General features: G+C 39.7%; 1 protein-coding gene across 9 annotated transcripts in view; it reads left to right on the top strand.

Moving 5' to 3' along the window:
- The window catches only part of WWOX (WW domain containing oxidoreductase), an 804,193-nt gene that overhangs the window by 41,503 nt on the left and 738,613 nt on the right, over positions 1-24,077 (top strand). The window lies entirely within an intron of this gene.

Below are 24,077 nucleotides of genomic sequence, written 5' to 3'. Positions count from 1 at the left end.
TTTATCTTTAAAGGGAACAAACAAAATGTTTCCAGAGCTCTCTGCTTAAATAAAAAGATTCTAGACCACTGGATGTCAACCCTCCCCATCCCCCTGCTTTTTTTTTTTTTTTGCATCCTGTACTCCTTTTGAGAATATAGTGGAACTTCTGGTCCCATTCTACAGGGGAAAAATAAACGTATTCCTAGCCAGGCATTTGTGTACAATTTTGTGGGGGAGGAAAGGATTGTTCATAGACACTGAATTAAGAAATCCCTACACTTTACGGGAATTGTAATCATTGGTAGCAGTTACGTACACGTACTTCCATTACATACACAATCTTGCTTTAGAGAGTGTGTTTATTCATAAAAATTCATTGGAATAAAAATAGGATTGGGAATAAAAATATGCATAGAAATATTTGTTATCATAGACACTGAATTAAGAAATCCCTACACTTTATGGGAATTGTAATCATTAGTAGCAGTTACGTACACATACTTCCATTAAATACACATACTTGCTTTAGAGAGTGTTTTTTTTCATAAAAATTCATTGGAATAAAAATAGGATTAGGAATAAAAATATGCATAGAAATATTTGTTACTTTTTCATTGTAATGGGTTTTTTTGATAGAAATTTATCAGTGTAATTAATAAAGTATTATTGATTTCAGAATTATACGGTGCTAAACAGTGGAAATTTCCTAAATAACTGGCAGGTAATGAAATAAAAATTCAGTTACTGACAGCCTGTCATAGTTGAATCTAAAAGCTAGGGGCAAAATACATATATTCTGTGTAGTTTCCATTTCTAGACCCTGGATTTCTAAATTCTTCCTTATAAAATTTTAAATTTCTTTTTTTTTTTTTTTAAAGATGGTGCTCCCTAATTGATTTCCTTCATTTTATTATCTCCTAACAGATTTGATTTTCACAATGAAGGTCATTATTAAAATGCCTCCTTTGGTAGTCAGTAAATATAATTAGTTTAAGAAAACTAGAAATATTTGTTATTAGAATTAGGTGAACATCTAAGTGTCTTATTCATGGAAGCAACATGGTCAATATTTATGGAATTGGATTGAGGCTTTGCAACACTTTCAACAGCTTTTTAAAAAGCAAAATAGTTACTGCCTCTGTGGAAATAGAAATTACCCAACTATTATGTAATGAAAAACTAATGTTGGTTTACTTAAAACAAAACCGTGCAGCAGTGTATTATAGCCACAGGAACGCCTTAGCCAAATGTTAAGTTAATGCAATGAAAACATTTGTAAAAACATTATCAAGCTGCAAAAGAACTAGAAATGCTAGATACTCCCTAGTAGCTGGGTGTTCAAAAACACTTGTTGTTCTCACCGTTATATTTGTGGTATCTTAGTGGTCATTCACCTTGGATGTGATTCCTCAAGTATGCCAGAAAAGCATCGTCTTGTGCAAGTGTTGTATTTAGGAAAAACTTTGTGTGAAATCATGATTGTGGGTGAATAACTTTAAATAAATAAATGGTCTTCCTTGGTATACAATATCGTGCTACTTTCCACAGAAAGATGGACTCAATACTCTTGACTGTAATGGAGGTTTGCAATTTTTCTAATTTTTTATTTAGGCTGATCTGAGCAAAGATGTTCAAATTTCCACTTATTTAAACAAGACAGAGTTTTTGCTACGTTGAAGGAATATTTTTAGCTTAGTAATTTACTTAGAAACTGCCTTATTCAATATTCGATGTTAAATTTGAACTAAAACACATAGCATCATACGACATGGAGTCTTACATTCACATTTTGTTGGACTGGAAACAGAATCAACATATTAGTCATCTTAATTCATTGAAGTTGGCTTTCTCCAGAATTCTAGAATCCAAAAACAACACATTTGTCAATTTTACACACAAAAGGAGAGGCAGGATGTGGTTTGTAGTTAAACATCCAGCTTTGCGATGAAAAGCCAATGTAGCTATAGCACACTGAATGAAATTTCGGTGAAACAAACTGTGTAATCAGATTTTGATGCATATTGAATACTTAGAAAATTTGTTTTATATTTGTTTTAATGAGATTCTCTTTATATCTGCTTTCACAGACACTTGTAAATTGTCTAAAATTAAATTTTCTGTGGTTGTCATCCACATGGGTTCTGAACTTGCTATTATAATTATTCACATTTTCTTGCAGTGAAAATCTACAGGTCAAGGTCATCTTCACGTCTTTAGTTATTGTTTTGCTTCAGGTCAGTTTAGAACCGAATGTTAAAAGGATATTGTCTATTCTAAGGGTCAGATTATGGCACATGGACCAAATCCAGCCCCCCGAGGCCCGCTTTTGTAAATCAGATTTTATTGGAACATAGGGGTTCTCATCATTTACATATTGTCCATGGCTGCTGTCACATCATAACAGCAGAATTGAGTAGCTGTAAGACCCTATGGCCAGCAAAGCCCAAGATATTTACTGCATTCGTTTACTATATTTATGTTTACTCTCTTGCCCTTTACAGAAAAAGTTTGGCAACCCCTGGTTTATTCTGTTAACATGTTTCCTATATAAGGATTCCTCTAATAAGTTTTCAGAATTATTAAGAAAACAAAGCTCATTCCTCCAAAAGAATTGGTATGCTTTTTTTTTTTTTTGGTGGTGGTTGTTTAATGAGGAGGACATTATAAAGTATTATATTTCCTTTCCTTACCTTGGTTGTCAGGAAGCTCAGAACTTTAAACATTAAAATGTTTAAGTAACCAGCTCACTTCACGTTCTGGATCAGCTTTCTTTTTCTTAACATGGGGATACATTTTCACTTTAAAAAAAAAATCAACTTTTTGAAGCATAATTTACATGTTGTAAAACCCATACATTTAAATCATACACATGAAGGTCTTGACAAGTGTGTACACACACATAAACCACTACCCCAGTCAAGATAATAGAATATTTACATCTGTAAGAAATTTCCCACCTGCCCCTTGGCTCAGGCAATTTGTCAGTCTTACCACTGATTATTGTGTTATTTTAAAACCCTAGGTTGTATGCAATTGTCTATTACAAGCTGTTTTAAATAGTTTTTGGTAGTGGTTGGGGCACTAATGGTTAATAGTTGAATAGCATAGCTGGAGAAGTTAAGATTCATTCATTCTATTTAGTCTTCAGTACAAATTTTTAGGTTTCCATAGGAGAATCTGAGATACAGCTCACATGGAGAGCCTTTTAGCTAATGTAACAATAATAAGCTGGATAGCTTGATAGCCTGATGTTTTATTAGGGTAGTGCAAAAGTGGTTTTTGCCATTACTATATATTTTATTTATTTATTTATTTATTTTTGGAGATGGAGTTTCACTCTGTCGCCCAGGCTGGAGTGCAGTGGCGCAATTCTGAGCTCACTGCAACCTCTGCCTCCCAGGTTCAAGTAATTCTCCTGCCTCAGCCTCCCAATAGCTGGGATTACAGGTGCACACTACCATGCCCGGCTGATTTTTGTATTTTTAGTAGAGGTGGGGTTTTGCTATATTGGCTAGGCCAGTCTCACACTCCTGACCTCAAGGAATCTGCCCACCTTGGCCTACCAAAGTGCTGGGATTACAGGCGTGAGCCACTGTGCCTGGCCTGCCGTTGCTTTTAATGGCAAAGATAATTCTTTTAATAATTAAAATTTGAAATAATTCTTTTAATAAGAATTTGCTGTTTGCCGAGAGCTCTGCAGTTATTTTATTCGATTTTCCTAACAGCTTTTAAGAGTACATCTTATTATTCCCCTTTCACAGATGAGGAAATTGAGGTTCATAGAAGTTAAGTCTGTTAGTTTGCTAGAGCTGCCGTAACAAAGCACCACAAACTGGGTGGCTTAAACAAAAAAATTTATTGTCTCACAGTTCTGTAGGCCAGAAGGTTGAAGTCGAGGTGTTGGCAGGGTTCCTTCTGAGGCCTGGGAGGAGACACTTGTTGCAGGCCTCTATCCTTGGCTTGTAGATGGGTGTATGAGGGTTCTCTAGAGGGGCAGAATAGGATAGATGTATTAATATTTATGAAGGGGAGTTTATTAAGGAGTATTGACTCCCACGGTCACAAGGTGAAGTCCCACAATAGGCTGTCTGCAAGCTGAGGGACAAGGAAGCCAGTTTGAGTCCTCAAACCTCAAAAGTAGAGAAGCCGATAGCGTAGCCTTCGGGCTGTGGTCAAAGGCCCCAGGAGTCCCTGGCAAACCGCTGGTGTAAGTCCAAGACTCCAAAAGCTGAAGAACTTGGAGTCCAGTGTTCAAGGGCAGGAAGGATCCAGCATGGGAGAAAGATGAAGGCCGGAAGACTCATCAAGTGTGCTCTTCCATCTTCTCCTGCCTGCTTTTCTCTTGCCTCGCTGGCAGCTGATTAGATGGTACCAACCCAAATTGAGGGTGGGTCTGTCTGTCTCCGTCAGGTGACTTAAATGTTAACCTCCTTTGGAAACACCCGCACAGACACACCCAGGAACAGTACCTTGCATCCTGCAATCCAATGACGTTGACACTCACTATTAACCATCTCAGTGGGCTTCTTCGTGTTCACATAGTCTCCTCACTGTGTGCTGTGTCCAGATTTCCGCTTTTCATAAGGACACCAGTCCTACTGGATTAGGGCTCCCCCATTATGACCTCTTTTATCCTTAATTATGACCATAAAGGCCCCATCTCCAAATGTAGTCATGTAGGGGGTTAGGGCTTCAGAGTATGAGTTTGGGATGGCAGGGGAGCAATTCAGCTCGTAAGAATCGTAAGATTCCTGATCTGTTTCTCTTCCAAGAAATCGTTTGGTTTCATGTTGATTTTATCTCCTTTTCCATATGTCTCAAAGCACTGAAGAAAATCAAGTCCACCTTGCCCTGATAGAGACTTTAAAATGGTGTTTGCTAAAATTGTGTGTGCTTAGGGGCAGCTTTGAGCCAGATAAAAATTCTAGTTGCGCATGCTTCCATAAGGTGTCTACTCTAGGAAGGAGAATCTTCATTGGGATCTTTTGGGGAGTACTTGCCCCCCAAGTACTTAGGCTCCCGCTGCTGACAAGACCCTCTGCCTGGCAAGCCTTGCAGGTTGGAATCCTCTGTTAAGGTTCCAAAGCCTTCACCAACTCAGAGCTCTTTCTCTGTTTCTCTTTTTTGAATTTAAATTGATCTTAATCACAACGTTCACATTACCTATGTTGGGGATCCTACCAAGACCCTCTTTTTGGCCCCGAAGCAGCAGCGGGGTGAGGGGAATGAAACAAAAATTTATAGCTGTCGAGTCTCCAGAAGTCATGCAAAATGAGCCTCAGCTGGAAGCTCGTCTGTGCATCCCTCACATTCACAGAAGCAGGTGCTGATCACAGCTGATGGTTAGATTACGCGTTTCCTGAGAGGTATAGATTTTAAAATTGGTGTATTTCAGCCGTCCCTCGTCATGGTATCCCCAAACAAAATGTTATCAAATGCAAAACTCCTTCCCGTCTCTCCCTTCTGAGTGTCTGATTTTATTCAAGTTCAGATGGCTTCTCAGATGGCGTAAAAACTGATGGAGAATTTCTTTTACCAATTGTATGCCCTGTGGGAACCTGGGTGCTGTAATCACTGAATGTCTTATAACCAAAAAGGTCAAACTCTCAAATGATTCTATGTGTTTTGTTCCGTGCATCCTGGCATGTGAAAGAAGTGAGGTAAAGAGTATAATTTACATCCTTGTTTTAAAGATAGCATTGCCCGTACCTTCCACGCGGGACTGTTGTGGATATTTGACCACTGCAAGAAAACTCACAGTAGCAGAAACTTAGGGCTTGCTTTAAATGTTATCAATTTGAATTGAGATGCTGTCAGCATTATTTTTTTTAAAGACCAAAACAACAATAGTAACAAACACACACAAGCCACTGTTAGATTTTACACAACTTTAAAAAGTAATTATATTAAAGATATCTAAGATAGTGATCTGGTTACACAGATTATCAGAGATACTTTTTTTTTTTGATTATCAGAGATACTTTTAAAAAAGCAACTACAAGGTAAGGATTATCCTTTAATTAGGTGTTTTTCTATTAAACTCAATTTGCTTTAAAGTTTTTTACATTTTGCCTCTTTTTTGTATGTTTGAGTACCACTTCCTAACCAATCACAATAAATGTCCGGTTTGGAGTTGGAGGAGTCATTGATTTTAGGCAAGGTCATGGTGAGCCCACAGAGCACAGAGTTAATGGAACTCTGGCCGTTGATGTAGCTTCGAAGCCTGAATTTAAGTCATATTTTTGAAAAGTTGCAACTTAAACAGTTACAAGCGATGGAGAATGAAAAGTCAATTTGTACACTTTAAAAGTGAGCCTCAAAAAACTGCTGAATTTTCCCAGCATTGTGTTTTGAGCACTTCCACGTGACTTTGGGAGCATAAAGAATTTAATCTTTTCAAGAGGCAAAGTAATATACCACTTTTCACTTTTTTAATGGTAAGAGCCAAGGTCAATCTGAATTTTTCTTTTTTTTTTTCTATCTTTCTTTTCTTTTTTTTTTTTTTATAAAAAGGTACTTGAATTAGAAAGGTAGCACATTGTCCACATGGACGGTGCAGGATGGGGCTGGCTTTTTCATTTCTGAGAGCTTGCAGTGGAATGAAGGTTTTTTTTTTTTCTTAATTGTTGTTTTTTAAACAGTTCTCTCCTAAGCACTTCTTAATTGACAGGAGTGGAAACTATGTTGCCAAGAGGGCTCACAGCCCTTTTGGTCATTAAGAAAGTCAAGGGACGGGGTGTCTTTGGATGAGTGTGTGGGTATAGAACCCTGGTGGCTGGCCTGCTTGCTCTGAATCATAAAGAACCCTGTCTTGAGCAGATGCGAAAGAGTAACGGAGGCCTCAGTGGTGGAAGGAAATCCTGTACCAGCTGTGAAAACAATGAGACACATTCAGTAATAGAATATAGCGTGCTTGCGAATTCAGAGTTGGGTTCCCTTCTTCTCTTGAAGTGGCTATAAATTAATTCATCAAAATAAAAATGGCCAAACTTCCGGGTAAATCTTTCTACTTCTAAACACCCGGAATCACTTTGGTTGTCTTAGTAGATATGAGTGTGAGTACAGAATTATACGAAGTGAGACCATGGGTGTGTGTGTGCGTGTGTGTGCGCATGCCTGTGTGTGTCATTGGTTAGTTAACAAAAGGATTGCCTTCTGAAGAACATGAACTTGGGCCAGACAGCATGCGTAGGGGGTGGAATTATGGAGCAATTGTTACTTTCTTGTATTAACAAGAAAGGGAGCAAAAGAGCTGTATCTTGTTGAGAGCCTTTAAAAGGCACAGGGGTCTCTGCCTCTAAAAAGCTCGATTACATTTTTTTTTTTTAACAGGAGGCCTTAATTTTTTATTTTTTATTTTGTGCTGTTTTATTTTTCTTCCTAAGGTTCTCATACAAGTTTATAAAAGTGCCATGTTGGCCGGGCACAGTGGCTCACGCCTGTAATCTCAGCACTTTGGGAGGCCAAGGTGGGTAGATTACGAGGTCAGGAGATCGAGACCATCCTGGCTAACACGGTGAAACCCCGTCTCTGCTAAAAATACACAAAATTAGCCGGGTGTGGTGGCAGGCACCTGTAGTCGCAGCTACTCGGGAGGCTGAGGCAGGAGAATGGCATGAACCCGGGAGGCGGAGCTTGCAGTGAGCCGAGAACACCACCCCTGCATCCGACCGGGGGAAAAAGGGGGAAACCTGTCTCAAAAAAAAAAAAAAAAAAGTGCCATGTATACTTTGACTACAAAAAATTTCATGCGGTGTTACTTTCTTTTTATTGGTGGAGGGTCTTTATGTTTTATTTTTTTGAGATAGAATCTGCTCCATCACTCAGGGTGGAGGGCAGTGGCAGGATCGTACCTCACTGTAACCTCGAATTCCTAAGCTCAAGTGATCCTCCTGCCTTGGCCTCGTGAAGTGCTGGGATTATACTTTGAGCCACTGTGCCTGCCTGGCCTATGTAATGGACGTTAATACAGCTGGTTCTTTAAAGCTTGACAGTGAAGACTTTTGGAAATCAAAGAAAAAAAATTGAGTATAACTTGTAAAGGTCATGGTGTTAAGATCATTTTTTACTGGTTGGAAGTATAGAAGTGGGGTTAAATTAAGTCTATAATTGTAAACTATTGACCTTGGAAGAATACAGAGAGAAACTTATTCCTGTGGATTAGTGGTCCCATCTCACAGCCCTTACAGATAAATGTTTGTAAAAACAAAGGACAGTGTTAATTCTGAGCCCCAAGATGAAATATCAACTAAAAGAGAAGAACATTTGCCAATGCACCACTGTCTGGGAATGGATTCCATACAGCAGGTAGGTTTGTGTAATACAGTAGCTGGAGACCTCGCTTCTGTGCCTTGATGGGATCACACCGAAGGGAGCAGTGGTAGGCTGTTGATGAAACAGGTGGTATTTGGACCACTTCTCCCTCTTTCAGGACAGCTGCTTAGTAGGTTTAGCTTAAATTATACACATGCCAAGGATGTACACATATGAGAAGCCTATATCTCTTAATATCCACAGAGAATAGATAGCAAATCCCATGAATTGTATTCGACTGACAGTCAAGACCTTGCGGGGTGTGAGGTTGGTGGGGGTGTTCCAGGCTGCTTTCTCCTGCCTCTGGGAGCTGCTTCTAGTGTGTGCTCTTAACCCTAAAGGAAGGAAACACTGTGTCTTCGTCTTCTCTCATACAGAGCCCTTCCCATGCCAAATGTGTGGAGTGTTTCCTCCTTTTAAGTAATTCTCCAATATTCTGGACACCAGCTCGGTGTCCTCCAATTCAGTTTTGACACTAACGACCCAGAGTCAGCACAGACCCCATGGCTGAGTCCTACAGGATCGTCCCCTACTTCAAATGCCAGTAGCAAGTTCAAGATTGTCACGTGCACTTCTGACCCACTGGCTACAAATTGGGGTTCCCACGACCATCTCCTCGTGCTTGATAATTTGCTACAATGGCTCATAAAACTCAGGGAAATATTTACTTATATTGACCTGTTTATGATAAAGGATATTACAAAGAATACAGATGAAGCGGTACATAGGGCCAGGCATGGGGAAGGGATGTGGAGCTTCCATACCCCCTCCTGCCATGCCACTCTCCAGGCACCACACGCTCAGCAATCCGGAAGCTCCCCAAACCCTATTGTTTAGGTTTTTGTTGTTGTTGTTTTGAGATAAGGTCTCGCTCTGTTGCCCAGGCTGGAGTGCAGTGGTGCAATCATGCAATCATGGGTCATTGCAGCCAGGACCTCGCAGGCTAAAGCCATCCTCCTGCCTCAGCTTCCTGAGTAGCTGGGACTACAGTTGCATACCACCATGCCTGGCTAAGTTTTTTTGTTTTGTTTAGTAGAGACGAGGTCTCAGTATGTCACCTAGGCTGGTCTTGAACTCCTTAGCTCAAGCGATCCTCCTGCCTCGGCCTCCCAAAGTGTTGAGATTACAGGTGTGAGCCACTATTCCTCTCCATTTAGGATTCTTAGAGAAGTTTTGTTACCCTAGGTATGATTACTTAAATCATTGGCCATTGGTGATTAAGTCAATCTCCAGCCCCTCCTCTTCCCCCAAGGCGGGGAATGCGGGGGTTATCAATGAAGCTGAAAGGTCCAACTCTCTAATTGTGAATAATAAAAGGCACTCCCCTCACCCATATTGCTCAGAAAATTTCAAAGGTTTTTGTTTTTTTAGACAGCGTCTCGCTCTGTCACCCACCCAGGCTGGAGTGCAGTGGTGCAGTCATGGCTCACTGCAGCTGCCAACTTCTGGGCTCAAGTGATCCTCCCACCTCAGCCTCCTGAGTAACTGGGACTGCAGGTGCATGGCACTGTGCTCCACTGTTTTTTTTTTTAGAGATGGGATTTCACTGTCTCAAACAGCGAAGGCTGGTCTCAAACCCTTCGGTTTAAGTGATCCTCTTGCCTCAGCTTCCCAAAGTGCTAGGATTACGGGCATGAGACCCTGCGGCTGGCCAATTTCAAGGATTTTGGGAGCTCTGTGCCAGGAACCTGGATGAAGACCCAATATGCATTTCTTATTATATCACAATATCACAAATCCACAGTCACATGGTGATTGTGGTAGTTTGGGGGGCCTGATGGTGGGGTACACCTGCTTGAACTCAGGCTACCATGCCCATTGGGGTCCTCCCCCTTTTTTGCCCTCTGATCTTATGAGTTCTTTAACATTGGGGATCGGTGGTTTTTCTCTTACATGAAATGACAATGACACTTTATAGGGTTTCTGTAGAGAACACCTTAGAATTAGTTAATGTGTTTCGTAAAGCCTATGGCGTGGTACCCAGCCACGAGTAACACTCTGAAGTCCTCCTCCTTACCTGGACATTACAGCATCCTTTGTATACATCAGGATGCTAAGGAAATACCTTGTTTGGAATAGGAATAGGCTCCTCCCTTTTTTTCTCACTTGCCTTGATTGCTCCGTATTAAAATTCATAAAGGCCCATGAATTATCAATTAGATAGCATTTGGTTTGTTATTTTTAGTTTCTTCCTATAGCAGGCATGTATGCTTGTGTTAAAAATGGAAGTAGCGTCAACATTATGAAATGCAAAAGTTTTCCTGCCCCCAACCGGTAACTCTCTCCTGCAATAATCAATGTTGGCACCTGTTTAACCACTTTGTGTCTTACGTGCACGCTGTTCGGTATTTGACTTTTTTTCTTAATATTATAACATGAAGACTGGGCGCGGTAGCTCACGCCTGTAATCCCGGCACTTTGGGAGGCCGAGGCGGGCGGATCACGAGGTCAAAAGATCGAGACCATCGTGGCTAACACAGTGAAACCCCGTCTGTACTAAAAATACAAAAAATTAGCCGGGCGTGGTGGCGGGCGCCTGTAGTCCCAGCTACGTGGGAGGCTGAGGCAGGAGAATGGCGTGAGCCTAGGAGGCAGAGCTTGCAGTGAGCCGAGATCGCGCCGCTGCGCTCCAGCCTGGGCAACAGAGCGAGACTCTGTCTCAAAAAAAAAAAAAAATTATAACATGGAGATGTTTCCTTGCATCTCCATATCATTTGTCCTCATTCTTTTTAGGTGTAGTACAATATTTTGTCCTATTCATGCAATATAATTTATTGAAGCTAATTGATAAAACATTTTGGTCGATTGCAGTCTTTTGTAGATAATGCCGTGTTGCATATTCCTCCCACATATTTGCTCATGTCAGCAAGTCTATTTGTAGGGTAAATTTCTGGTTGTGGCTGGGTCAAAGAGCATGTCCACTTCAAATTTGATAGCTGTGTCCCAACTGCCCCCAAATATGTTAAGCCATTTCCTATCCCCTCTCCCTCATTAATCTATGAAGTTGCCTGGTTGCCCCCCATCTTTACCGACAGGAGTGCCGCTCGATGTAGTTACCCTTATAGAATGTGTCTGCATTTGCCTGTCTAGGACCATGTTAATTGTAATCTTTGGGCATTTTTCTCACTCATTCCTAACCAGGTCTGTTACTGGCAGGTTAAATGAGCACTTATTCACCCAGCACAGTGGCAGCACTAGTAGCCAGCCTGGGGTCAGTCTTGCCTCTCGGGAGATCTCATGCAGTCAATAGGGATTTATTGTACAGCTTTACAAAACATTACGGCCTCAGCGTTGTACTGCCCAAAGCATGCAGATGCCGCCTGGTGTGTTTGAAAGATATTCCGCGTGAACTGACCCATTTCCCACTTCTCGAATTGGTATCTTTTTTTGATAAATATATTTGAGATGTATTTATGTTATTCGGGCTATTTAGGAAGCTCTGTAGGGATTTGTTGCTCGCTGTATATAACATATACTTTTAAAAAGCAGGGCTGGCTATGACTTATTTTTCTCCAGAGAGACCTGTGTAGTTTTGTAATTTCTTAAGATTTGGCAGCTGTGGATCGTGTTTAGTAAGCACGATCTCTAACTCTTTGGAACTCAGAACTATGTAATTGAAATGGTGTGGGAGGTAAATGTGATCATTCAGGTAATTAAAGTAACTACAGAAACAGCGGTATGGGTTATCCAGTCATTGCAGATGTGGCATTGAGCATGTAGGCGTGGTGAATGTACATCTTAGAACTTCATCTGGAAATGCCCGTGGGGGAGTTGGATTTCAAGATCATCGTCAATATCATGTAACCGTAATTTCATTTACATTAACCAGGTTAGTTTGGAAAGTATGGTCTTCCTACTTTTAGGAGGATATAGGAGAAACTCATCCATAAAGCTAGTAGTTTGTTAATACAAAAACAGTCCCCACATTTGCATTGTCCCCAAATCTAAGCCAAGCTGAAAGACATTAGGCCTATCTTCTTGCTCTATACATAATGGCAGATCTCCAGGGAGGGAGACGATGTGTGCTGGAAGATTCTGCAACTTGTTGATTGGTTCCTAAAGATCGTTTTAGTGCTATGTTTGTGGGGCGGGGCTGGAGGGGGCTGGAAATCACCATCTCTGTGGCCTTTTAATTGTGCCCAGTTAGGAGTAATACTTGTCCCCAGTGTTTCACAATTATAAATTAATAATAACAACCCATTAGAAATTACGGGTATTGTAAGCCCCAACTCCTTTGGGCATCTTCATAAAAATGATAATTAAAACCATAATTTACAGTAAATGGGGACACTGCCCAAGTACATCCACAATATGGAGAAAATTAAAAAACAAACCAGAAGGAAACTTCCTGGCATCGGGGAAAGAAGCTGCCTTTTTCTTAGCTCCTACTTCCGTGGGAGCTTTGTCAGTATTTGAGGGGACAGGGTTCCCACCTTGATGTTTTTTGTGCCTGAGGATTCTGTGGGCGACTCTGTCCCCACCTGTCCAACCTACCAGTGAGTCTCATGGGGTGTGGCTGCCTCCTCTGATGCTCTTCACCACCATGCCCAAGCCATTTCTCCCTTTGTGTTCGCTGTCTGGGTAGACAACTCGCCAAGCTCACCAGTGGCCCACGGGGCACCTTGGACACCTAGACTTAGGCAGTCACTGGCTTTGTAGATTTTTTTTGCTTCTTACATGATTTTCTATTTTATACCTTGAGCCGCTCAGGATAAGAGGGCACCTCATCCATTCCTGGCTGGTCACAAGGCCACAGTATCTTGAGCGAGTCCACTGTGACCGCTGGAGGTACTGTAAATGGATAAAATAATAGTATGAATAAGAACTCATAGTGTTTACTCCCTGCCTAAATCCAGAGGCTCCCGCTGCCTACAGAGGAGTCCCACAGTTTTTGCTTGTTGCGTGGAGCTTCATCTCCGTTGCATTCATGTGATTTATTTACAGGTAGTTGCTCCCCAATCCTTGATACTGTTTTTTTTTTTTTGCCAAGTAACCTGCCTTTTTGCTTGTCTGTTTCATCTTTATCTCTCCTTCCAGTAGAGTCCTTGGCCCAGAGATTCTGCTACCACTCAGTGACATTTGTGAAATGCAAGGGAGCTTGCACCATGGGTCTAAGTTCCTGCAGATCCCTGAGCCTACTACCCTTGTGCTTCTCTGTCCACGCAAAGCCAAGTGTTGCTGCGGGGTTTTCTAAGGCATAGCTAGCATCCTAATATTCTCATGCGTGACAGAGTAGGGTTTGACATGGTTGAAATAAAATCTCAACCAGATCAGTGGGAGATGTTCTTTGAAATTTGGTGATTGAGGGTGTTTTGTGGTAAGGCTTGAGTCATGTCTCTAGCAAGGATGTTTCCTGGATAATGTGCACTGAGCATCAAGTGCCTGCAGTGGCCTGGTGGGTAATGCCAGCAGCACGGGTGATGACCATGGTCAACGTGACCAACTAGAAAGCCCAAACCCCACCTATAGCTGACAGTGACTTCTCAGCTAAGCTGTCACCACATGGGATTGGGGACCCAGTGGCCTAAGCATTTTCAGAGAAGCTACACATCTAGCTTTGGACCTGTGATCTCCCCAATGTTTTAATGCTGGCAACTAATTCAAATTAGGAAGGAAGGAAGGAAGAGAGGTTGGAAGGGAGACAGAGAAAGAAGGAGCAAAGGAGAAAAGAAAGGAGAAGAGGAGGAAGGGAGGGAGGAAGGAAGGAAAGAAAAGGAAGGAAAGGAAAGAGAAGGAAGGAAGGGAAGGGAAGAAAGTATGGGCCACACAAAACAGGTCTGTGGGCTTGACTTGTCCTCTGATCATCAGTTTGTGACCTCTGTTCTAAAGAGTGAAAACTATCTAAGATAAGATAAGTAAATATTTAAATTACTTTGCACCTTTTCCATTTTGTAGAACTTGAATGTTTGTGTTCAAAGCTTGAAACCCAAGACAGTGAGTTATTAAGCCTCCATGGCCACATCATTTTTCTGATTGGATGTGGTGTAACAAGTGCTAGAAAAACTGATGCTGTTCATTGCTTTAAAACGTCTTTCTTTATTTTCTTGGTATTACTAGGTTTAAATATTCTTCCGAACACACTCTTGCCATCTCCATGCAGTTAAGCTAGTTCAATTTAAACATTGTCATAAAGTTAATTTTTTATAAGATGAATCAGGTTATTAAATTTAGCAAACCATTGCCTTCATTATTTTGCACAAACTTTGGCACTGTGCAGAGTAGGCTTAGCACTACTACATTTAGCTAATTAAACTGGCCGTCAGCTGCAGTATTACAAGAGTGAGAGATGTTATTCTCTTGGGTTTTATCTAGGACTTTAACACTAGGTAGCATTATTAAACTTTTTTTTATATAAAACTCCACACTCTAGAGATATGGTTTACTATAAAAGTGTTATTGTCCTTCCTGTTAAACTATCATCTTTTGAAATAGCCATGCTTTGTTTCTGTTCCAAAGGCAATTGTAAAGGGTAAGAAAATGGAGTTGTCTATTGCAGCTTTTAAAAGTAGACTAGCAATGGGTAATGCATTGCTTAGATAAAGGAAGGTGTAAGAACCAGAGTGTAATTTCACAAGACACAGAGACAGATGGCTTACCCATAACTACAGTCAGGAATTCTCTAAAGGAGAGAGGGCGGAAGCTTGAGCCTGTAGCCTGTTGCTGCTGTCTTGTCAGATGTGCCCTTTCTGGTAATAAAAAGTCCTTTGCCGTGGGTTATTTTGTCAAGTGAGATAGCATGACTTAACAGGTTTGTTTGGGAAAATAAAATTTGATAGAAAAAGGGCATCCTTTTCCCCCACAGATTTCTTGGTAGCATCATTCAAAACTACGGTGAGCAGTATCTTTGCAGGATTTTAATATTTATTCATTACTATAAAGGAAAGAAGAGGGCCATCGTGTTGCAGTTTGAAACAGCCTGGATTTTTAAAAAATAGTCCAGAGCTGCAACCTATTAGCAGTCTGCAAGAACTATTTGCTTCTTCAGCAGGTATTGATTGAATCCTACTGGGTGCTAGTCTGGCAAAATATGGAGATTGGAGGGTGTAAGGCGCAAGGAGCTTACTGCTAACCTGAGAAATTGGATAAATAAAGCTCTGGACTGGGTGTGGTGGCTCACGCCTGTAATCCCAGCACTTTGCGAGGCCGACGTGGGTGGATCATTTGAGGTTAGGAGTTCGAGAGCAGCCTGGCAAACATGGTGAAACTCCGTCTCTACTAAAAATACAAAAATTAGCTGGGTGTGGTGGCATGCGCCTGTAATCCCAGTTGCTGGGGAGACTCAGACACGAGAATCGCTTGAATCCCTGCGGTGGAGGTTCTAGTGAGCAGAGGTTGCAGATTGCACCGCTGCACTCCAGCCCGGGTGACAGAGTGAGACTCTGTCTCAGTCAGTCAATCAGTCAATCAATCAATCAATCAATCAAGCTCTGGAACCTGTCTGGCCTTGTGTTATATCGATGCTTTCTCAATCTGTTAAAAAGTAGCTGCTAATGAATGACTAAGAATTGTGTTTACTCTCATTTCCACTCTCTTACATCATTTTTTTTAATACCCTGTGATGAAATTGTGAGGAAAGGTATTCCTGATCATTGCTTTGACCTGGAAATTTCAAAGGGACCCAGAGTCCACCATTCCCTCCAAGATCTTCTGGGTGTGTGAAGTCCCGGGCTCACAAGTGCAGTTGTGTTTGGTCACTGTGTTGCTTGCATATGGCTGTCAGCATCTCATTAGCCTGATTGATGGGACAGATCAGTCAGCAAGACTTTGTTCGGTGCCTGCCCCCAGCCAGCTGGGCTACAAAACCTGGTGTTTTACTTCACTCATTTTCCCCAAATGATCTAGGTGTCTTTTGCTCACTGGTGATAAGGGGTGACATTGGCATCACAGGTAAAAATGAGTAAATTTGAGATTATTGTCGTCTTGCTTTAAAGGTTGGAGATACAGCTTCAAACACCTTTTACTACACACACACCCAAGGGGAGGCAAATGGATTTAGGTGTTAAATACTTCAGGTTTGATGTCCTTTGTGCATTATTTCAGCATTTGATTTAAGTATCAGAGGTCATCTTTAGGTAATAAGTATTTTGGAATATGGGATTTGGCAAAATCTCGAAAAATAATTTCAGGTTGTCTCAGCAATGAGGTTAAATTGTGCTCCAGAGTCCATATTTAGACAAATGGAATGGTGGAGCCCGTGGCTGATTTCTTTGAATTCTGGTTGGTATTAAAGTCATTCAGCCCTCGGGTTACCATTGGTAGCACATCTAGGAGCACGTTTTAATTTTTTAGTCATAGTGACTGTGCTGGATGTGGTAGGTCATACAAATTGGGGAAGAGGCATAGGACACCAAGGATTTTGCAAAAAGCAGGCAACTAACATTTGTTTTCCACCTACTATGATTATGTTAGGCTCTCAATATATGTTTACCACTTATTCCCCATTTTACAGAAATGATAACTGAGTTTCACATAGGTTCAAGGCGTGACCTTAGATCCCACAGCTTGTACGTGGTTAGAACTGGCAGCAACACTGGTGTGTCCATCTTGAGTTTTCCCCTGTGCTATGCTGATTTTCCTCGAGACGTATTCTATATAAATAGACTGTTCTCTATGAAGATTAGGCCTGTGGGGGTGATATGAATGAATGAACTTTACTAGGCTCTTTCACATGGTGATGTCAGGAAGATAACGGTATGCCGATTTTCCGTGCGAATTAACATTATCTTATAAACAATAATTTATGGCCATTTGACATGGGTTTGGCTGAATTACATTGCTGCCTTCTCTAGTAGAATTGACTACTTTGTTATTGTACTATACTCTATATGGTCTTCCACCACAGATTACAAAATATGGTATTTTTTAGTTTAGAGCAATGGCTTGGTGTTCATGCTCTGGATTAGACTGCCTCTTCTTTTTCCTCCCTCCCTCCCCTCCCTTCCTCTCCTTTCCCCTTTTTTTGAGATGACTTTAAAATATAGATTCATATTTTTTTGATATATAGAACTTTTCCGTTTTCCATTTCTTCTTGTGGTAACTTTTTTTGTAGTGTTTTTCTAGGAATTTGTCTTTTTTACCTGTATTGTAAATTCATTGGTATAAAGTTGTTCACCGTATCTTAAGATCTTCTTAGGGTTCGTAGGATCTGTAGTCCTTTTCTTTATTTTTCATTTTTAAAAATAACTATTGAGACATGATTGACATACAAAAAGCCTTACGTATTTGATGTATAGAACTTGATAAGTTTGGAGATAAGTATATACCTGTGAAACCATTATAATTTATAGGTACACGGTACAATGTGAGCACAGTACTATATGGTAGATCTCTAGGGCCTTTCCATCTGGCATACCTGAAACTTCATACCCTTTGGCTAATACCTTCTTGTTTCTCTCTCCCCCCCAGCCCTTTGCAACCAGCATTCTATTTTTTGCTTCTATGAGTTTGAGTGTCTTACATTCCTCATATAAATTGTATCATGTAGTATTTGTCCTTCTGTGTCTGGCTTATTTCACTTAGCATATTGTCCTTCAGGTTCATCCATGTTGTTTCAAATAGCAGAATTTCCTTCATTCCTAACGCTGAATAATATTTCATTGTGTGTGTTTGTGTGTGTGTGTGTTTGTGTGTGTGTCTTCCACATTTCCTTTATCCATTCATTTATCAGTGGAAATTTAGGCTGCTTCCATGTCTTGGCTAGTATGAATAATACTGCAGTGAACATGAGGGGGCAGACATATTGTTGTGATCCTGATTTGAGTTCCTTTGGATATGTATCCAGAAGTAGGATTGCTGGATCATAATGCAGCAATTTTTAATTCTTGTTTAATTTTTTGAGGAACTTCCATACTGTTTTTCATAATGGCTGCACCAATTTATATTCCACTAAGGAATGTAAGTTTCTCACGCACAAGGGGGCTCTTGTTTCCACACCCTCAACCACACTTGTTATCTTTCATTTTATGATGAGAACCATCTTAACAGGTGTGAGGTGACATCTCACTGTGGTTTCAATTTGCATTTTCCGGAGGATTAGTGACAGTGAGCCCCTTTTCATACACTTGGCCATTTGAATGTTTTCTTTGGAGAAACGTCTATTTGGTTCCTTTGCTTGTTTTTAAAATCTGTGTTTTTTTTGTTGTTGTTGTTGTTGTTGTTGTTTTGCTATTGGGTTTTAGGAGTTCCTTATATAGTTTGGATATGAACACTGTCAGTTATGAGGATTGCAAGTATTTTTTACTATTTTGTAGCTTGCCCTTTCAATGTCTTGATTGTTTTCTTTAACATGCAGAAGCTTTTTAGTTTTATATAATCTCACTTGTCTAGCTTTGCTTTTATTGCTTATGCTTTTATGTGGCATAATGATGTCCTTTGATTCATCCCTGATATTGGTTGTTCATGCCTTCTCTTTCTGTCTCTGTCTCTCTGTCAGTCTTGCTAGCCCTTTATCAATTTTGTTAGTTTTTTCAATTGACAGACTTTTAGCTTCTTTTTTTCTCTGTATTTTATGTTTGTTTTAGATTTATAAGTTTCTCCTTTCTCCTTTTATTTCCATCGTTCTGCTTTCTTTAGGCTTAATTTGCTGGGTTATTTTCCTAATGTAATGGATGCTTAGATCATCTTGGATGCTTAGATAATCTTCTTTTCTCTCCTTCTTTTTTTTTCTGGATCAGGATTTCACTCTGTCACCCAGGCTGGAGTGAAGTGGCATGATCACCCTCCTGAGTAGCTGGGACCACAGGTGTGTACCACCACGCCTAGCTAATTTTTTGTAGAGATGGAATTCTGCCATGTTGCCCAGGCTGGTGTCGAACTCCTGGGCTCAAGCGATCCACCCACCTTGGTCACCCAAATTCCTGGAATTACAGCCATGAGCCACTGTGCCTGGCCTTCTTTTTAATATATGTAGTTAAGGCTATAGATTTTCTTTTAACCATAGCTTTAGCTATACTCCTTAAGTTTGTATATGTATTTGTAATTATTGAGTTTAAAATATTTATAACTTTTATTGTAATTTTTGGAGCCATAATATCATATTTATTTTTACATATATTTCCAGAAATGAGAATTTTCTGGGATCTTGTTATTGATTTGTAATTTAATTCCATTGCGGTCAAAGAGCATGCTTTCTAATTTTAATCTTTTGAAATTCGTTGAGACTTGCTTTTGGCCCTGCAAATCATCAGTTTTGGTAAGTATTCTTGAAGTACTTGAGTATATTTTGCTGTTGCTTTCAGTGTTTATCATATTCAATTATTTTCAGTTTATCAATTAAGTTGTTCAAATCTTCTATATACTTTGTGTTTGTCTGCTTATTTTATCTGTTACTAAGAGGGATATATTAAAATCTCCCATTGTAATTGTGAATTTCTCATTTATTCTCCTAATTCTGTCAATTTTTGACACTTATGAGAGGCTCTGTTATTAAGTACATATAAATTTAGAATTGTCATGTATTCTTGGTGGATTGAAATTTACCATTGTGAAATATTCAACACTTTCTCTTGTAACGCTTCTTGCTTTAGAATCTCTTTTTTCTGAAATGAGTACAGCTGTATCAGATTCTGTATCAGATTTGTTTTGGCCCATGTTATACAGTATACCTTTTCAACATATGCACAATGTGCAGGTTTGTTACTTATGTATCCATGTGCCATGTTGTTTTGCTGCACCCGTTAACTCGTCATTTAGCATTAGGTATATCTCCTGACCCACCCCACAACAGTCCCCGGAGTGTGATGTTCCCCTTCCTGTGTCCATGAGTTCTCATTGTTCAGTTCCCACCTATGAGTGAGAACATGCGGTGTTTGGTTTTTTGTCCTTGCGATAGTTTACTGAGAATGATGTTTTCCAGTTTCATCCATGTCCCTACAAAGGACATGAACTCATCATTTTTTATGGCTGCATAGTATTCCATGGTGTATATGTGCCACATTTTCTGAATCAAGTCTATCGTTGTTAGACATTTGGGTTGGTTCCAAGTCTTTGCTATTCTGAATAGTGCCGCAATAAACATACGTGTGCATGTGTCTTTATAGCAGCATGATTTATAGTCCTTTGGGTATATACCCAGTAATGGGATGGCTGGGTCAGATGGTATTTCTAGTTCTAGATCCCTGAGGAATGGCCACACTGACTTCCACAATGGTTGAATTAGTTTACAGTCCCACCAACAGTGTAAAAGTGTTCCTATTTCTCCACATCCTCTCCAGCACCTGTTGTTTCCTGACTTTTTAATGATGGCCATTCTAACTGGTGTGAGATGGTATCTCACTGTGGTTTTGATTTGTATTTCTCTGATGGCCAGTGATGATGAGCATTTTTTCATGTGTTTTTTGGCTGCATAAATGTCTTCTTTTGCAAAGTGTCTGTTCATGTCCTCTGCCCACTTTTTGATGGAGTTGTTTGTTTTTTTCTTGTAAATTTGTTTGAGTTCATTGTAGATTCTGGATATTAGCCCTTTGTCAGATGAGTAGGTTGCAAAAATTTTCTCCCATTCTGTAGGTTGCCTGTTCACTCTGATGATGATAGTTTCTTTTGCTGTGCAGAAGCTCTTTAGTTTAATGAGATCCCATTTGTCAATTCTGGCTTTCGTTGCCATTGCTTTTGGTGTTTTAGACATGAAGTCCTTGCCCACGCCTATGTCCTGAATGGTATTGCCTAGGTTTTCTTGTAGGATTTTAATGGTTTTAGGTCTAACATTTAAGTCTTTAATCCATCTTGAATAGCATTCTTATACACCAATCACAGACAAACAGAGAGCCAAATCATGAGTGAACTCCCATTCACAATTGCTTCAAAGAGAATAAAATACTTAGGAATCCAACTTACAAGGGATGTGAAGGACCTCTTCAAGGAGAACTATAAACCACTGCTCAATGAAATAAAAGAGGATACAAACAAATGGAAGAACATTCCATGCTCATGGGTTGGAAGAATCAATATCGTGAAAATGGCCATACTGCCCAAGGTAATTTATAGATTCAATGCCATCCCTTCAAGCTACCAATGACTTTCTTCACAGAATTCGAAAAAACTACTTTAAAGTTCATATGGAACCAAAAAAGAGCCCGCATCGCCAAGTCAATCTTAAGCCAAAAGAACAAAGCTGGAGGCATCACGCTACCTGACTTCAAACTATACTACAAGGCTACAGTAACCAAAACAGCATGGTACTGGTACCACAACAGAGACATAGATCAATGGAACAGAACAGAGCCCTCAGAAATGATGCCGCATATCTACAACTATCTGATCTTTGACAAACCTGACAAAAACAAGAAATGGGGAAAGGATTCTCTATTTAATAAATGGTGCTGGGAAAACTGGCTAGCCGTATGTAGAAAGCTGAAACTGGATCCCTTCTTTTAATTTTTTTATCCTTATGTTTAAATAAGGTACAAATCATAATGTACATTCTTTTATAAGGAGAATTTATGTATATTTATGTTTTCTTCAGTCTGACAAACTTTTAATTGCCATCTTTAGGCCATTTATATTTAATGTAATGACAGATATATTTGGGTTTGGGCTTAAATATACCACCTTATTATTGGCTTCCTGTTAAGTTATTCTATATTCCTCTTTCTCTTCTTTCTTTCTCTTTTTTCTTTTCCTTCTTTCTCTCTCTCTCTCTCTCTCTTTCTCTTTTTTCTTTTCCTTTTCTCTCTCTCTCTCTTTCTTTCTTTCATTTAAATTGAGACAGGGCCTTGCTCTGTCACCCAGGCTAGAGTGCAGTGGCATAATCATAGCTCACTGTGGCCTTGAACTCTTGGACTCAAGCAATTCCCCGATGTCAGCCTTCTGAGTAGCTGGGACTACAGGTACCTGCCACCACACCTGGCTATTTCTTTTTTAAATTTAATTTTTGTAGAGATAGAGTTTTGCTATGCTGCCCAAGCTGATCACAAGTGATCCTCATGCCTTGGCCTCTCACAGTGCTAGAATTACAGGCCACTGTACCTAGTCATCTTCTTTCCTTTCTTGCCTTCTTATCATTCTACTTTTCTTCTCCATTAGCTTTTTAAATTTGTAGAGATTTACATCTTGCATCTTTGACTTATTAAAATCTAATGTAAATCAGTATTATATCACTTCCTGGAGAAGACAAGAACCTTAGGATACTTTACTTCCATTACTCACCTCCTAGGTTAAGCATTGTTATTATTATTGATATAGTAATTTTTGCTATATATTTTAAAACTCACAGAATTCACTCTTACCATTTGGATCTTAACATGTCGTCACCCTTTATGTTGCTCTTTGTTACTTTCTGCATCTCTGGGTTTATAGCTAGGGTTATTTTCCTCCTGCCTGAAGAGCATCCTTTAGTGTTTTCTCTAGTGTGGGTCTATACGCAACACTAGGTGTAGAGTAGGTGGTAAACAAAAAGCTGCTTTCGTTTGCTTAAAATTTTTGTTCTCTTCCTTTGTTTTTCAAGAATATTTTCACTAGGTATAGAATTCTCAGATGAAAGTTTTATTTTTTTCAGCTGTGGCTTCCATCATTTTCCTGAGAGGTATAACTATCAGTCTTGTAGCTACTAGTCTCTAACTACTTCTAAAACTATCTGCAGTTTTTAGCAGTTTTACTCTGATGTGCCTTGCTTTGACATGTATGTGTGTATGTGTGTATCTACACACACTTACGCACATACAGATATACACTCACATATGTATTTCTGTTTGCGGCTTACACAGACATATATATATATATATATACGCACATGTACATTTCTGCTTGTGGCTTGCACATATATATATATATACACACACACACATACATGTAGACACACACATTTATACATATACATATCAACACATACACATACGTATTTCTGCTTATGGCTCAGGATACTTCTTGAATCTGTGACTGTATATCCGTCATTGATTTGACTGTATATCAGCCATTCTGTCTTCAAATATTGCTTATCTTAATCTACTTCACTTCTTTTGGAAGTCAGATTACATGTATGTGTAAGAGCATGGGAGAATGTGTTTCATATGTCTCTTCTGTGCTTTGTTTTATTGTGTTATTTTTTCTTTTTGTGCTTCACTTTGGATTGTTTTGTTAACTTGTTTTGTAGTTTCCTTAATCTTGTCGTCAGCTGTGTCTTGTATTCTGTTAAACTATATGTTGAATTTTTCTTTACTCTTATTACTCTTATTTTGCTTAAGTTTCAGAATATCTGTTTTTTTTTTTATTGTTTCTAATTCCCTGGCAAAATTCTCCATCTTGCCTTTTTGTTCCTTGAACTTTTCAGTCAGACTTGTTTTAATCACTGTTTCTGAATGGCTTGATTAGACAGAATCTCCTGTGCATTTATTTCCATTTTTTCCCCCTCTGGCTTTTGGTGAAGTTTTTTCTTTTTGTATGCTTAGCTATTTTGTTTGAATGTCTGAGAGTTTATATGAGTATTTGAAATAATTATAGTGATAATTTGAGACTCTAGATAATGGTATCTTCCTCCAGAGAATATTTTCTCTTGCTTCTGGAAATTGGATAGATAGGGACTGATCACTTTAATCAAACTAGGAATTGAAAAGGCCTGAAGCTGAGTTTCCACTCTTGGGAAGGCTGCACTGTCTCTTGTTATTACAGCGAGGGTATAACTCTTTAGGATCCCTACCAAAGGTTTGGTGTATTTACCGTGGCCCTTTCCTGCTGGGTCCTGAGCTCAAATTTATGTCTTTTTCCCTGTTATAAAATTGCCAAAAGCTCAGCCCATCTTCTCAGGCTTCCAACCACTATGTCTGGAAATGAAATATGCCTTGAAGGAAAAA

Source organism: Hylobates moloch, unplaced genomic scaffold, assembly GCF_009828535.3.
Source record: "Hylobates moloch isolate HMO894 unplaced genomic scaffold, HMol_V3 SCAFFOLD_6, whole genome shotgun sequence".
Classification (NCBI taxonomy): Eukaryota; Metazoa; Chordata; class Mammalia; order Primates; family Hylobatidae; genus Hylobates; species Hylobates moloch.
The sequence above is the reverse complement of the archived record's forward strand: the minus strand, read 5'-3'. Positions and strand labels throughout refer to the sequence as shown.